The following is a 17,137-nucleotide window of genomic DNA, read 5'->3' on the forward strand; positions in this document are numbered from 1 at the left end:
CATGTAACTACTGAAGTTCTCCCTGAGATACAGTGCCAGATGGGGTAGTAATTTTTGTCAAACTACTACTTGATATGGGCTACAATGCATTTCTCTGATGCCTGAGTAGTGCGCTCCATCAGCTCCTATTGATTCTCTACTGACATTCCTGCGTTTTTGACTGCATGCTGTTACTGGAGCAGAGACTGGACAACTACAGTAGTCTCCTGAAGAAGGTGTTGGCACAACTCAGGCCCATCGGGAGCTGTTGTCATTCCTGAAGGCATGGTGCATCAAAGAGTCCCATGCCTGTCACTCCCACCTGGTGCCCAGGCTTTGCCTTCTTCATGCCTATTTTTATTTTTGTTTATTTTTTTTTTTGAGGCATAATTCTCATCTGTAAATTGAAAAAAAAAAGTAGAAAGATCTTAGACTATATTTACTATGCTTAACAACTTTACTCCCATAGCCAATATTTATTTATTTATTTATTTTTAAAATTAAACTTTTATTTAATGAATATAAATTTCCAAAGTACAGCTTATGGGTTACAATGGCTTCCCCCTCCCAAAACTTCCCTCCCACCCGCAACCCTCCCCCTTCCCGCTCCCTCTCCCCTTCCAATCACATCATGATTCATTTTCAATTCTCTTTATATACAGAAGATCAGTTTAGTATATATTAGGTAACGATTTCAACAGTTTGCCACCATATAGCAACACATAGTGAAAAAAAAAATACTGTTGGAGTACTAGTTATAGGATTAAATAAGAGTGTACAGCACATTAAAGACAGAGTTCCTACATAATTTTTTTTAAATTAATTAATTTTCTATGCCATTTCCAATTTAACACCAAGGTTTTTTTTTTTTTCATTTCCAATTATCTTTATATACAGAAGATTGATTCAGTATATAATTAGTAAAGATCACATCAGTTTGTACCCACGCAGAAACACAAAGTGTAAAAATACTGTTTCAGTACTAGTTATAGCATCACTGCACATTAGATAACACATTAAGGACAGATCCCACATGGGATGTAAGTACACAGTGACTCCTGTTGCTGACTTAACAATTTGACACTCCTGTTCATGGCGTCAGTAATCTCCCTAGGCTCTAATCATGAGTTGACAGGGCTATGGAAGCCTTTAGAGTTCGCTGACTTTGATCTTATTCCGATAGGGTCATAGTCAAAGTGGAAGTTCTCTCCTCCCTTCAGAGAAAGGTACCTCCTACTTTGATGGCCCCGTTCTTTCCACTGGGATCTCACTCACAGAGATCTTTCATTTAGGTCTTCTTTTTTTTTTTTCTTTTCCATGGTGTCTTGGCTTTCCATGCCTACAATACTCTCATGGGCTCTTCTGCCAGATCTGAATGCCTTAAGGGCTGATTCTGAGGCCAGAGTGCTGTTTAGGACATCTGCCATTCTATGAGTCTGCTGTGTATCCCATTTCCCATGTTGGATCTTTCTCTCCCTTTTTGATTCTATCAGTTAGTATTAGCAGACACTTGTCTTGTTTGTGTGATCCCTTTGATTCTTAGACCTATCAGAGCCATCGGTTGTGAACTGAAATTAATCACTTGGACTAGTGAGATGGCATTGGTACATGCCATCTTGATGGGATTGTTTTGGAATCCCCTGGTACATTTCTTTTTTTTTTTTTTTTTTTTTTTTGACAGGCAGAGTGGACAGTGAGAGAGAGAGAGAGAGACAGAGAGAAAGGTCTTCCTTTGCCGTTGGTTCACCCTCCAATGGCCGCCGCGGTAGCGCGCTGCGGCTGGCATACCGCGCTGATCCGATGGCAGGAGCCAGGTGCTTCTCCTGGTCTCCCATGGGGTGCAGGGCCCAAGCACTTGGGCCATCCTCCACTGCACTCCCGGGCCACAGCAGAGAGCTGGCCTGGAAGAGGGGCAACCGGGACAGGATCGGTGCCCCGACCGGGACTAGAACCCGGTGTGCCGGCGCCGCAAGGCGGAGGATTAGCCTGTTGAGCCACGGCGCCGGCCCCCTGGTACATTTCTAACTCCATCATTTGTGGCAAGTCAGATTGTGCATGTCCCAAATTGTACATTTCCTCCCTCTCTTTTTCCACTCTTAAATTTAACAGGGATCCCTTTTCAGTTAAAATTTAAACACCTAAGAATAAATGTGTGTTAATTACAGAGTTCAACCACTAGTACTAGAACAACAACAACAACAACAAATACTAAAAAGGATAAAGTATTACATTGTACATCTAGAGTCAGGACAAGAGCTGATCAGGTCATTGTTTCTTATAGTGTCCATTTCACTTAAACAGGTTTCCCCTTTGGTGCTCAGTTGAACCGATCAGGGAAAACAAATGATATTTGTCACTTTGGGACTGGCTTAATTCACTCAGCATGATGTTTTCCAGATTCCTCCATCTTGTTGCAAATGACTGGGTTTCATTGTTCCTTACTGCTGTATAGTATTCTATGGAGTACATGTCCCATAATTTCTTTATCCAGTCTACTGTTGATGGGCATTTGGGTTGGTTCCAGGCCTTAGCTATTGTGAATTGAGCTGCAATAAACATTAATGTGCAGATGGCTTTTTTATTAGCCAAATTAATTTCCTTTGGGTAAATTCCAAGGAGTGGGATGGCTGGGTTGTATGGTAGGGTTATGTTCAGGTTTCTGAGGAATCTCCAGACTGACTTCCATAGTGGCTTCACCAGTTTGCATTCCCACCAACAGTGGGTTAGTGTCCCTTTTCCCCCACATCCACGTCAGCATCTGTTGTTGGTAGATTTCTGAATGTGAGCCATTCTCACCGGGGTGAGGTGAAACCTCATTGTGGTTTTGATTTGCATTTCTCTGATTGCTAGTGATCTTGAACATTTTTTCATGTGTCTGTTGGCCATTTGGATTTCCTCTTTCGAAAAATGTCTATTGAGGTCCTTGGCCCATCTCTTCAGTGGGTTGTTTGTTTTGTTGTTGTGGATTTTCTTGATTTCTTTGTAGATTCTGGTTATCAACCCTTTATCTGTAGTATAGTTTGCAATGCTCTCTAATAATTTGATGGTTTCGGGTTGTAGATTTAAGTCTTTAATCCATGTTGAGTGAATTTTTGTGTAAGGTGAAAGGTATGGGTCTTGCTTCAAGCTTCTGCACGTGGAAATCCAATTTTCCCAGCACCATTTATTGAATAGGCTGTCCTTATTCCAGGGATTAGTTTTGAATCTTTGATCAAATATAAGTTGGCTGTAGATGTTTGGATTAATTTCTGGTATTTCTATTCTGTTCCATTGGTCTATCCATCTGTTTCTGAACCAGTACCATGCTGTTTTGATAACTACTGTCCTGTAGTATGTCCTGAAATCTGGTATTGTGATGTCTCCGGCTTTGTTTTTGTTGTACAAGATTGCTTTGGCTATTCGAGGTCTTCTGTGTCTCCATATGAATTTCAGCATCATTTGATTTCCAGATCTGAGAAGAATGTCTTTGGTATCTTGATTGGTATTGCATTGAATGTATAAATTGCTTTTCGGAGAATGGACATTTTGATGATATTGATTCTTCCAATCCATGAGCATGGAAGATTTCTCCATTTTTTGGTATCCTCTTCTATTTCTTTCTTTAAGGTTTTGTAGTTTTCATCATAGAGATCTTTAACTTCCTTGGTTAAGTTTATTCCAAGGTATTTGATTGTTTTTGTAGCTATTGTGAATGGGATTGATCTTAGAAGTTCTTCCTCCGCTGTGGCATTGCCTGTGTATACAAAGGGTTTTGATTTTTGTGCATTGATTTTATATCCTGCTACTTTGCCAAACTCTTTGATGAGTTCCAGTAGTCTCTTAGTAGAGTTCTTTGGGTCCCCTAAATAAAGAATCATATCATCTGCAAAGAGGGATAGTTTGAGTTCTTCCTTCCCTATTTGTATCCCTTTAATTTCTTTTTCTTGCCTAATAGCTCTGGCTAGAACTTCCAGAAGTATATTGAATAGCAGTGGTGAGAGTGGGCATCCCTGTCTGGTACCAGATCTCAGCGGAAATGCTTCCAACTTTTCCCCATTCAATAGGATGTTGGCTGTGGGTTTTTCATATATTGCTTTGATTGTATTGAGGAATGTTCCTTCCATACCCAGTTGGCTTAGAGTTTTCATCATGAAAGGGTGTTGTATTTTATCAAATGCTTTCTCTGCGTCTATTGAGAGAATCATATGTTTTTTCTTCTGCGGTCTGTTAATGTAGTGTATTACATTGATTGTTTTGCAAATGTTGAACCATCCCTGCATACCAGAGATAAATCCCACTTGGTCTGGGTGGATGATCTTTCTGATGTGTTGTTGCATTCTATTGGTCAGAATTTTATTGAGTATTTTTGCATCTATGTTCATCAGGGATATTGGTCTGTAATTCTCTTTCAATGCTGCATCTTTTTCCGGCTTAGGAATTGAGGTGATGCTGGCTTCATAGAAAGAATTTGGGAGGATTCCCTCTTTTTCGATTGTTCTGAATAGTTTGAGAAGAATTGGAGTAAGTTCTTCTCTAAATGTCTGGTAGAACTCAGCAGTGAATCCATCTGGCCCTGGGCTTTTCTTTGTCGGGAGGGCCTTTATTACTGTTTCAATTTCTGTGTCAGTTATTGGTCTGTTTAGGTTTTCTATGTCTTCCTGGCTCAATTTAGGGAGGTTGTATGTGTCCAAGAATCTGTCCATTTCTGATAGATTTCCCTGTTTGCTGGCATACAAGTCTTGTAGTAATTTCTGATGATTCTTTTTATTTCTACGGCGTCTGTTGTTACGTTTCCCTTTTCATCTCTGATCCTATTGATTTGGGTCTTTTCTCTTCTTTTTTTAGTTAGTTGGGCCAATGGGGTGTCAATTTTGTTTATTTTTTCAAAAAACCAGCTCCTTGTTTGGCTGATTTTTGTAATTTTTTTTGATTCAATCCTGTTGATTTCTTCTTTGATTTTAATTATTTCTCTTCTCCTACTGGGTTTGGGTTTGGTTTGCTGCAGATTTTCTAGATCCTTGAGATGACTTGAAAGCTCATCTATTTGGTGCCTTTCCAATTTCTTGATGTAGGCACCTATTGATATAAACTTAGTCTTAACACTGCTTTTGTTGTATCCCAGAGGTTTTGGTATGTTGTGCTTTTAGCCTCATTTCCTTCCAGAAAATTTTTGATTTCTCTTTTAATTTCTTCAATGACCCATTTTTCATTCAGGAGCATGTTGTTCAACCTCCATGTGTTTGCACGCGTTCTAGGGATTCCCGAGTTGCTAATTTCCAATTTCATTCCTTTGTGGTCTGAGAAGCTGCATGGTATGATTCTAATTCTTTTGAATTTGCTGAGACTTGCTTTATGGCCTAGTATGTGGTGAATCCTAGAGAAGGTTCCATGTACTGCTGAGAAGAATGTAAAGTCCTTAGATGTAGGATGAAATGTTCTGTAGATATCTGTTAGACCCATTTGAGCTATAGTGTCATTTAAATCTACTGTCTCCTTGTTGGTCTTCTGTCCTGTTGATCTGTCTATCTCTGAGTATTGAAGTCCCCCAGAACTATTGTATTGGGGTCTAAGTCTCCCTTTAAGTCCCTTAACAAGTCTTTTAAATAAGCTGGTGCCCTGTAATTAGGTGCATATACATTGATAATTGTTATATCTTCCTGTTGAATGGATCCATTAATCATTAAATAGTGCCCCTCTTTGTCTCTCCTAACAGTTTTTGTGGTAAAGTTTATGTTGTTCGATATTAAGATGGCTACGCCCACTCTTTTTTCATTTCTGTTGGCATGGTATATATTTTTTCAGCCTTTCACTTTCAGTCTGTATGCATCATTGTTGGAAAGATGAGTTTCTTGTAAGCAGCAAAAAGATGGGTTTTGTTCTTTAACCCAATCAGCCAATCGGTATCTTTTAACTGGACAGTTCATGCCATTTACATTCAGTGTGACTATTGAGAAGGAGTAACTTTGCCCTGTCATTTTCCAAAGATTTTTTCTAATATATGGTTTGAGACTCCTGTGATCTTTTGCTGTGAGGTTTCCTTCCTTTATCTTCTTTCATATTGGTGACCGTGTTTCTGTATGTAACACATCTTTAAGCATCTTTTGCAGGGCTGGTTGAGTGGCGACAAATTCTTTCAGTTTCTGTTTGCTATGAAAGGTCTTTATTTCACCTTCATTCACAAATGAGAGCTTTGCAGGATATAATATTCTGGGCTGGCAGTTTTTCTGTCTTAGTACCTGGGCTATATCTCGCCATTCTCTCCTAGCTTGTAGGGTTTCTGAGAGAAGTCAGCTGTGAGTCCAATTGGAGATCCTCTGAGAGTAATCTGGCATTTCTCTCTTGCACATTTTAGGATCTTTTCTTTGTGTTTCACTGTGGTGAGTTTGATTACAACGTGTCGTGGTGAGGATCTCTTTTGGTCATGTTTATTAGGGGTTCCAAGAGCTTCCTGCACTAGGATGTCTCTGTCCTTCTCCAAACCTGGGAAATTTCCTGCTAGTATCTCACTAAAAAGGCCTTCTAATCCTTTTCTTTCTCCATGCCTTCAGGAACTCCTAGAACCCGAATGCTGGGTTTTTTAAGAGTATCCTGTAGATTCCTGACAGTATTTTTTAGATTTATGATTTCTTCTTCTTTTCTTTGATTTGACTGTTTCCTTTCCCGTTCTCTGTCTTCTAATTCCGATATTCTCTCTTCTGCTTCACCCATTCTGTTATTAAGGCTTTCTAATGCGTTTGTCATTTGGTCTATTGAGTTCTTCATTTCATTGTGGTTTTTTGTCACTATCTCAGTTTCCTGTTCTACTAGTTGTTTCATTTCATTTTGATTCCTCCTTAATATTTCATTTTCACGAGAGAGATTTTCTATCTTGTCCATTAAGGATTTCTGTAGTTCAAGAATTTGTTTTTGAGAACTTCTTAATGTTCTTATCAATTTTTTGAGATCTGCTTCTTGCATTTCCTCTGTCTCTTCATCTTCATAATCTTGCATTGGCGTGTCTTGTTCATTTGGAGGCATCATAGTGTGCTCCTTGTTCTTGTTACCTCGGCTTCTACATTTGTTGTTTGGCATGTTGGAGATAATTTATGTGTTTTTTTTTTTTTTTTTTTTTTTTGCTGTGGTGTTTTTTTCTCGTTACACTATGCCTCTAAGTGGGCTGTCTGCTTTGATGGATCCTTAGGGGCTGTGATGGGTATGGCCAGAGAGCTATGCTTGATTCTTCAGGTTTAAGGCTGTGCAAAAAGCGTCTCACCCAGATTGTTTACTCCCTTGCTCCTTGCTGGATCGCTCTCTCTCCTTCATGCCTATTTTTGAATAATTATTAATGTCCTAGCTCTCTTTTCTGATTTTAGTAATCTCTCTCTGTTTTCTTCTTAGTCTTAGCTAAAGTTGTATAGATTTTGTTTTCTGGTTCAGGATGTTTTATTAGAGTACACATAGTATTCAGTTGTCTTTTCTCATTTTTTTTTCAAAGATTTATTTATTTGAAAGGCAGAGCTACAGAGAGGCAGAGGCAGAGAGGGAGAGGTCTTCCATCCACTGGTTCACTTCCCAGATGGCTGCAATGGCTGGAGCTGCAGCAATCCAAAGCCAGGAGCCAGGAGCTTCTTCCAGGTGCAGGGGCCCAAGAACTTGGGCCCTCTTGTACTGCTTTCCCAGGCCACAGCAGAGAGCTGGATGGGAAGTAGAGCAGCCGGGACTCTAACTGGCACCCATATGGAATGCTGGCACTGCAGGCAGTGGCTTTACCAGTTATGTCATAGTGCCGGCCTCTGTTGTTTTTAATATGGAATAGTTTCTTATTAAATTTAATTTTGGCATTTTTGGCAGATATGTCCACAGAAGTGATATATTCTTTTCAGGACACCTTATAAGTTGGCACATGATGTCTGTTACATTACTGATACTGTTAACTTTGATCACTTAGTTAAGGTAGTATCTTCAAATTCCTCCCTTATAATGTTACTATTTTTCCCTTTAAGTGTCTTATTGAGGGATAAGTTTTAGACTGTGTAAATATCCTGTTTCTCCTAAAACATTTGTTCACTGTTTTAATTTGAAATGATTTAAGCAAATTTTTATTTAATATGTGTGAAAGGCAGAGAAAGAGAGAGAATATTTTTTATTTTTATTTTTATTTTTGACAGGCAGAGTGGACAGTGAGAGAGAGAGACAGAGAGAAAGGTCTTCCTTTGCCGTTGGTTCACCCTCTAATGGCCGCTGCGGTAGCGCGCTGCGGCCGGCGCACCGCGCTGTTCCGATGGCAGGAGCCAGGTGCTTCTCCTGGTCTCCCATGGGGTGCAGAGCCCAAACACTTGGGCCATCCTCCACTGCACTCCCGGGCCACAGCAGAGAGCTGGCCTGGAAGAGGGGCAACCGGGACAGGATCGGTGCCCCGACCGGGACTAGAACCCGGTGTGCCGGCGCCGCAAGGCGGAGGATTAGCCTGTTGAGCCACGGCGCCGGCCCAAGAGAGAGAATATTGATTGATTGATTTCCATTGCTGGTTTACTCCCTAAATGCCTGCAACTGCTGGGGAGAAGTTGGGGTGGAGTTGGACCATGAGGATACCAGGAGCTAGGAACTCAATCCAGGTCTCATGTGTTGGTGGCCGGGGTCCAACTATTTCAACTATCTCTGTTGCCCCAAGGGTGTGTGCTACTAGGATGCTGGGATTGGGAGTGGAGACGGGACTTGAATCCAGGCACCCTGATACAAGGCAACCCAAGTGGCATCTTAACTACTATGCCAAACACCTACTCCTGAGATGTTTTTGGTTACAGTAGCTTTTATGTATTGTAACTAGCAAAATATTGTTAATTCTTAGGCATAAAGTAAGTATAAAAGACATGAAAACGGCTTTATTGAGATAGAGCTTATGTACCATAAAATTTATCTAAGTAGACACTAGAATCAGTTTTAGCATAAAGAATTATACAGCCACCACTGCAATCTAGTTTTAAAACATTTCCTCTTTTCCCCAGTTTTTATTGTTTTAATTTTAATTAGTTCTTAATGGATTCATTGTGATTTATCGATACAGCTCTAAGAACATAATGTTATTCCCTTCCTCCCTCCATCCCTCTCCTTCCTTCTTTCCTTCTCCTTTTTTAAAAATTTTTGATACAACATTTAAAAATAACATTATAGTAAAAAGGGCTTATTTACCAGGTAAGAAGTTTAACAAATAAAAAGCAAAAAAATCCTAGTTTAATGGCAATATAGAAAACAGCCTTAGATAATAATTGAATGGAAAAAAATGACTGTTTCACTCATATACAATAAATTTTAAAGTTATCACAGATCATTAAAACTGTAGTAGTATAACATTCTTAACCACTGGTTTGGCAAAGTTATAAAACGATTTTTAAAAAGCTATATTTCCAGCAATACTGATACACACAGACATTTCTTTTTTGTTTGTTTTTTTAAATTTTAGCTCCCTCATATAAGGGAGAGCATGCAATATTTGTCTTTATGGGTCTGGCTTATTTTGGTCAACATAATGTCCTCCAGTTGCTACCATTTTGCTGCAAATGGTAGAATTTCATTCTTTTTTTTTTTTAAGCTGAATTGTGTATATATATATATATCACATTTTCTTTTTTTTTTAAAGATTTATTTTATTTATTTGAAAGAATTGCACAGACAGGTAGAGAGGGAGGGAGGGAGGGAGGGAGGGAGAGAGAGAGAGAGAGAGAGAAAGGGCTTCCATTTGCTGGTTTTACTCCCCAAATGGCTGCAACAGCTGGAGCTGAGCCGATTCGAAGCTAGGAGCCAGGAGCTTCTTCCGGGTCTGCCATGTGGGTGTAGGGGCTCAAGGATCTGGGCCATCCTCCACTGCTTTCCCATGCACATTAGCTGGGAGCTGGATCGGAAGTGGAGCATTCGGGACTTGAACTGGTGCCTATATGGAATTCCAGCATTGCAGGCGGTGCTTTACCCAACATGCCACAGCATCAGCCCCCCTCTTTACCTTTCAAATAAATGAAGTAAATAGAAATTATTAAGCCTGTGATTATAAAGTAAATTGAAAGTATGTCATTGCAAAAAATAAAGGAAAAAAAAAAAGGAAGGAAGGGAGAACTGAGAGAGGGAGGGGAAGGAGGGAAGTATGGTTATCTTCTTTTTTTTTTTTTTTAAGGATTTTATTTATTTGAGAGGTAAAGTTACAGACAGAGAGAGGGAGAGACAGAGAGAAAGGTCCTCCATCTTCTGGTTCACTCCTCAAACGGTTGCAATGGCTGGAGCTGAGCCCATCTGAAGCCAGCAGCCAGGAGCTTCTCCCAGGTCTCCCACACGGGTATATAGGGGCCCAAGCACTTGGACCATCCTCTGCTGCTTTCCCAGGCCATAGCAGAGAGCTGGATTGAAAGAATAGCAGCCATGGCCGGTGCCACGGCTCAATAGGCTAATAATCCTCCGCCTGCAGTGCCGGCACCCCAGGTTCTAGTCTCGGTCGGGGTGCCGGATTCTGTCCTGGTTGCCCCTCTTCCAGTCCAGCTCTCTGCTGTGGCCCGGGGGGTGCAGTGGAGGATGGCCCAGGTTCTTGGGCCCTGCAACCGCGTGGGAGACCAGGAGGAGCACCTGGCTCCTGGCTTTGGATCAGTGCGGTGAGCCGGCCGCAGCACGCTGCCGGAGTGGCCATTGGGGGGTTGAACCAACGGTAAAGGAAGACCTTTCTCTCTGTCTCTCTCTCTGTCCATTCTGCCTGTCCAAAAAAAAAAAAAAAAAAAAAAAGAAGAGCCTCCAGGACATGAACTGGCACCCATATAAGATGCTGGTACTGTAGGCCTAGGCTGAAGCCCATCATGCCACAGCACCAGCTCCCCTATGGTTATCTTCTTAGATTTGTATCTATGAAATACATGAAATATGTTTTCTTTCTATTGACAAAAATTAAAAAAATGAAAATAATAGAAAAAAGTCCTCATAGTGCTCCAGTAAAGTGGATGTACCATAATTTGGTCTGTTGTAAATTGATGTTTGAATTATGTGCATTTTTGAATATTCAAACAGTGCTGAATGTATGTCCTTGTATGTACTTGCCAGCCCTCATTTGCACTTGTGCAGGTATATCTATATGATAAAGTAATAGATGTTGTACATATTGGATTCCTGAGTATAGGCATTTGTTAATGGTGGTTTAAAGCTCTTATTTCTTCTTTTTAAAAATATAGATATGCAACTCTTCAGCTTGTTCCTAGATACTTATTTTTTGGTGGCTGTTGTAAATGGGTTCTTTGGTTTCATAGTATTTCTGTTAATACCATATATTGGTTTTTGTGATATATGTATGTGTGTATACACCCATGTTATATATATACACACACAAAACCTTACTCTTATTGTAGTTTATTTTTTTTTTGCAGTTGATTTCTTTTTGGTGTTCTGAGTATGTAAAATCACCTACAGAGTGGTTATTATATTTTTCTTTTCTCTTTACACTAGATTAAAGACAGACTTTCTCTTAGTGTTTGCTTTGACATTTTAAACTAGTCTTAGTTGATTTGTGTGCATTAAAGATAAACTTTGATTCCCAGTAATTACAGATGGGGCTGTAAGTGAATTCAATCTGCCTCTCATCTTACTTACTTACCATTTCTTTTCTTTTCTTTCTTTCTTTCTTTTTTTTTTTGGCAGGCAGAGAGGACAGTGAGAGAGAGACAGAGAGAAAGGTCTTCCTTTTGCCGTTGGTTCACCCTCCAATGGCCACTGTGGCCAGCGCGCTGCGGCCAGCACTGATCTGATGGCAGGAGCCAGGTGCTTCTCCTGGTCTCCCATGGGGTGCAGGGCCCAAGCACTTGGGCCATCCTCCACTGCACTCCCTGGCCACAGCAGAGAGCTGGCCTGGAAGAGGGGCAGCCGGGACAGAACTGGCACCCTGGCCGGGACTAGAACCCTGTGTGCCGGTGCCGCAAGGCGGAGGATTAGCCTAGTGAGCCGTGGCGCCGGCCCATTTTTTTTCCTTTTGTGTGTCATTCTACATTGTCAGGTCATATACTATTTATATTCTATCATCCTTATTTCTACATTTGTTGTATTAGTTTTGTGCTTAAATTTATTCAGTGCTCATTGTTAATTATTTTTGTGAAATTTCCTCAGAACTTTATTTTGTATAGCTTCCTCAAGGAGGAAGGACAAGGTACTCTCCAAGTTTTTGATGTTCAAATCTGTTTGTAGCTTTTATACTTAAATTTTATATTTTAGGACATCTTTAATGGATAGAACATCCTTTGCTTATCCTTTCTTTCTTTCAAGTACCTTTAAAATGGAGGTTGCTGTGGCATAGCAGGTAAAGCCACCTCCTGCAGAGCTGGTATCCCATATGGGTGCTGGTTCAAGTCTCAGCTGCTCCACTTCTGATCTAGCTCTCTGCTATGGCCTGGGAAGGCAGTAGAAGACGGCCCAAGTCCTTGGGCCCCTGCACCCATGGGTGACCTGGAAAAAGCTCCTGGCTCCTGGCTTCAGATTGGCCTAGCTCTGACCATTGCGACCATCTGGGGAGTGAACCAGCGGATGGCAGACCTTTCTCTCTGTCTTTTCCTCTCTCTGTCTGTAACTCTACCTCTCAAATAAATAAATAAATAAAAATCTTTTTTAAAAAATGGAGATTTCTTAAGCTAAAAATGTATCTGTCGTATGAAACAGCTATCCTACATCTGGAACTATATCCAAAGGAAGTGGAGTCAGCATATGAAAGAGATACCTGTACACCCTTGTTTATAGCAGCCCAATGCACAACAGTGAAGATATGGAACCAATCTAAGGTGTTTGTCACTGATGACTAGATGTAGAAAATGTGCATGTGTGTGTGTGTATATATATATATATACACACACACACAAGATGGAATATTATTCAGCCATAAAAAGAATAAAATAATGGCATTTGCAACAAAGTGAGATCATTGTGCTAAGTGAAAGAAGCCACAGAAAGACAGATATCACATATTTTCTCTTTATATTAGAAGTTAATATATTATCATGTTGTTTGATATATAGATATAAATGTTGTCTTCACTGAATTATACCATCTACATAACAGTATACTCATCTTCCCTCACTTTATGAGCATTTTCATGAACTCTACATTGTGTAATATTACTATCCCTGTGTTTAAGAAAAAATAATTTGTGTATGTATATAATATCTATATATGACATGAGTATGGCAAAATGAAATCTTAACTTTAAAAAATGCTTCTAAGAGCACAAAAAAGGAAATGGAACACTGTGTAATTATTGTTAACAAAGAATGTATTTTCTGGGGCCTGTGCTATGGCAGAGTGGGTAAAGCTGCCACCTGCAGTGCCACCATACCATTTGTGCACTGGTTTGAGTTTGGGCTGCTCCACTTCTGATCCAGCTATCTGCAAAATGTGCCTGGGAAAGCAGTAGAAGATGTCCGAAGTCCTTGGGCCCTGGCATCCATGTGGAAGTCCCAGATAAAGCTCCTGGATCCTGGATTCAGCATGGCTTGGACCTAGCTGTTGTGTCCATTTGGGAGTGAACCAGTAGATGGAAGACCTCTCTTTCTGTTTCTGCCTCTCCTGCTCTGTAACTCTGAATTTCAAATTAAAAAATAATATCTATTTTCTTTTTATTAAGCAGATCTTTCTTTGTTTTTAAGATTTATTTTTTTATTTAGGAAGTAGAGTTTTATATATATATATATATATATATATATAGAGAGAGAGAGAGAGAGAGAGAGAGAGAGAGAGAGAGGAGAGATGGAGAGGGAGAGGGAGAGATGGAGAGGGAGAGATGGAGATGGAGAGGGAGAGGGAGAGATCTTCCTTCCTCTAATTCACTCCGCAAATGACTGCAACTGCTAGGGCTGGACCAGGCCAAAGCCAGGAGTTCTATCCCAGTCTCTCTCGCATGGGTAGCAGAGGCCCAAGCATCTGAGCTATGTTCTGCTGCTTTCCCAGGGGCGTTAGGAGGAAGCTGGATCAAAGTAGAGCTGTGTGGACTTTAACTGATGCTCATATGGGCTGCTGGTGTTTCAGGCAGCAGCTTAATACGCTCTGCCACAGCACAGGTCCCAAGGATAAATTTTCTATAGTAATTGAGCTCCCAGTTTACAAGAGCTGTGAGTAACTGGGAAAATTAGAGGGTAAAAATAAATGTAATTGTGTCTATTTCTATACTTACCTGTACTTAAATTTGCTCCAGTGATTATATTTACCCTGTGTTTCTGTTTGTTTACAGTTAATTCAAATAAAATTTTTAATAACAAAATGATTTTCTCCCATCTTGCCAGGTTGAAAGTTACTGTTGAGAAACATGAAGCTAACATGATTTTAATCCAATATATATTCTAAGAAATTAAAAAAAAATTACTTATTTGAAGGCAGATTATCAAGAGGGAGAGAGGGAGAAACAGAAAGAGAGGTCTCTTATCCACTGGGTCACTCCTGAAATGGCTGCTAATGGCAAGGGCTGGGCTAGATGGAAGTTAGGAACAAAGAACTTCCCTCCAGTCTACCATGTGGGTGCAAGGGCCTCAAGCACTTGAACCGTGCTCCTCTGTTTTCCCAGGCACGTTAGTCGGGAGGTAGATCTGAAATGGAGCAGCCGGGACTTGAACTGGTGCCCACATAGGATGCTGGCATCACCGCAGTGGCTTTACCTGATATGCCACAGCACTGGCCCCTAGTACGTGTGGCGGCAGGGGCCCAAGGACTTGTGCCATTTTCCACTGCTTTTCCCAGGCCATTAGCAGAGAGCTGGATTGGAAGTAGAGCAGCTGGGACTCAAAACTGGCACCTGTGTGGGGTACCAGCATTGTAGGCACCGGCTTAACCTGCTGTGCTACAGTGCTGGCCCCAATCTGTGAATTTTTAAAACATTTCTTACTGGGCCGGTGCTGTGGCATAGCCGGTAAAGCTGCCACCTGCAGTGCTGGGATCCCATATGGGCGTCGGTTCAAGTCTCAGCCGCTCCACTTCTGATCCAACTCTCTGCTAATGGCCTGGGTAAGTAGTGGAAGATGGCCCAAGTACTTGGGCACCTACACCTGCATGGGAGACCTAGAAGAAACTACTGTCTCCTGACTTCAGATCGGCTCAGCTCCAGCTGTTGTGGCCATTTGGGGAGGGTGAACCAGCAGATGGAAGATATTCTCTCTCTCTCTCTCTCTCTCTCTCTCTCTCTCTCTCCCTCTCTCCCTCCCTCCCTCCCTCCCTCCCTCTCTCTATATCTCTCCCTCTCCCTCTCCCTCTCCCTCTCCCTCTCCCTCTCTCTATCCCTATCTCTATCTCTATCTCTGCCTGGAAGACCTGCGGATGAATGACCTCTTTCTCTGTCTCTCCCTAACTCTTCCTTTCAAATAAAATAAATAATTTTTTAAAGGGGCTCAGGAGGTTAAAGCCACAGCCTGCAGTGCCAGCATCCCATATGATTGCTGGTTTGAGTCCTGGCTGCTCTTCCTATCTAGCTACCTGTTATGCACCTGGGAAAGCAGTAGAGGATGCCCCAAGTCCTTTGGCTCCTGAATCCACATGGAAGACTCAGAAGAAGCTCCTGTCTCCTGGCTTTGGCCTGGCCCAGCCCTGGCCATTTCAGTCATTTTTGGGAGTGAACCAGCAGTTGAAAACCTCTCTCTCTCTGTCTCTACCTCTCTCTATAACTCTGCCTTTCAAATAAATTAGATACATTTTTTTTAACACAACCATTTTTCGTGGAGCTGGTGTTGTGGCATAGCAGGTAAAACTGCTATCTGCGACACTCACATCCCATATGGGAGCTGGTTCAAGACCCGGCTGCTCCATTTCTGATCCAGCTCCCTGTTGATGGGCTGGCAGAAGCAGTGGAAGATGGCCCAAATGTTTGGACCTTTGCCACCCACATGGGAGACCTGGTGAAGCTCCTGGCTCTTGGCTTTGGTCTGGCCCAGCTCTGGCTGTGGCAGCCATCTTGGAAGTGAACCAGCAGATGGAAGATGGATCTCTCTCTTTGTAACTCTGACTTATGAATGAATAAATAAATCTTAAAAAATTTCCCGTATTAAGTAGATTGGATAAGGGACTAATATTGATCCCATTAGGGATTGAGATGGTCAGCTATGCTTTGAAATTTTAGTAAGACTCGATTCTGGTTCTCTTTAATTCTGTGCTGTTACCTTTCTGAGCATTTCTTGAGAGACTGGGGCATTGTGATCTTGCTAGTCCAGAAGCAGTATTGGAGATTCATCGTTGTCAGTCAGAGGTTTTCAGCTTAGCACACCACTTAATTTGGCAAATTCCTTGAGGGTAATACTGATTGTGTGTTTGAGTGGGGTCTCTACCCTTGTCAGGCATTTTGTTTCCAAAGCACTATAGGATTTCAAGAAATTTCTCATTGCCTGTGCTTTTGGAATCCTAGCTAAAAACTTAACCTGCTGTGCGGCTAAGTTCTTGATTTTCTAGTTTGTTGAGGCATAAAGTTAGGTTGTTTGAGATCTTTCCTTGATTTCATATAAGCATTTATCACTATAAATTTCCCCCTTAAAACTGTTTTTGCCTCAAAGACGCTGCTTGGGACACCTGCATTCCTTATTGACTGCTTGGATTTGAGTCCCAGCTTCCCTTTTGATTCTAGCTTCTTGATAATACTAACTATAGGAGGCAGCAGATGATGACTCAAGTGACTGAGTCCTTGTTGCTCATGTTGGAGACATTGATAGGATTCCTGGCTCCTGGCTTCAGCCTGACCCAGCCCCATGTTTTGTGGGCATTTGGGGAGTGAACTAGTGACTAGAAAATTTCTGTCTGTTTCTGTTTTCATCTCTGTGCCTTTAGAATATAAAAGTGCTACTTTTGTTGCATTTTATATGTTTTGGCCCATTGTGTTTGCTTTTTTGTTTGTTTCAAAAGATATTTTTTGGTTTTCTTTTGATTACTTCTTTGACCCATTGCTTGCCAAGGAGTGTGTTCATTTTCCATGTATTTGTGAATTTTCCTTAAATATTTATTTATTTATTTATTTGAAAGAATTAGAGAGAGGAAGATAGAGAAAGAGGAGAGAGAGAGAGAGAGAAAAAAAAAAGATAGAGATATCTTCCATCCATTGGTTCACTTCCCTGATGACCACAATAGCTAGGGCTGGGCCAAGCTGAAGCCAGGAGTTAGGAGCTTCTTTGGGGTCTCCCATGTGGGTGTCAGGGGCTCAGGTATTTGGGTCATCATTTGCTGCTTT

The sequence above is a fragment of the Lepus europaeus genome, chromosome 9, assembly GCF_033115175.1.
Source record: "Lepus europaeus isolate LE1 chromosome 9, mLepTim1.pri, whole genome shotgun sequence".
Lineage (NCBI taxonomy): Eukaryota > Metazoa > Chordata > Mammalia > Lagomorpha > Leporidae > Lepus > Lepus europaeus.